This window comes from Penaeus monodon, chromosome 27 (genome assembly GCF_015228065.2).
Source record: "Penaeus monodon isolate SGIC_2016 chromosome 27, NSTDA_Pmon_1, whole genome shotgun sequence".
In the NCBI taxonomy this organism is placed as follows: Eukaryota; Metazoa; Arthropoda; class Malacostraca; order Decapoda; family Penaeidae; genus Penaeus; species Penaeus monodon.
Genome location: NC_051412.1, coordinates 22,336,332 through 22,336,722, shown reverse-complemented (window position 1 = coordinate 22,336,722; position 391 = coordinate 22,336,332).

Below are 391 nucleotides of genomic sequence, written 5' to 3'. Positions count from 1 at the left end.
TAACGTATGGGGTATTTTTTCCTTAAAATGTGGAGTATAAAGGTTATATGGAAGCGGAAGTGGAGTAAAATGCTGCATTGAGATTTAGGCGAATGTAGAATACGTTGCAATGTGGATTTGACTAGGAATAAGGTAGATATGGAAACCAAGATAGTCAAGAGATGCTGGAAAATCGTGAAATGATATAAAATACGATATGAAGAAAACGGGAAATTATAACAGATGTAGAAAATTATTAAATGGATAAATAAGCAGATAAATTAATTAACAAATACGTAACCAGGAAAATAGATGAATGAATGGACATATTGATATATGCAAAGGTATGTGTATATATACAAAAGGAAGAAAGAATGTAAATTACATTGTTAGTAATGGAATATTATGGCTA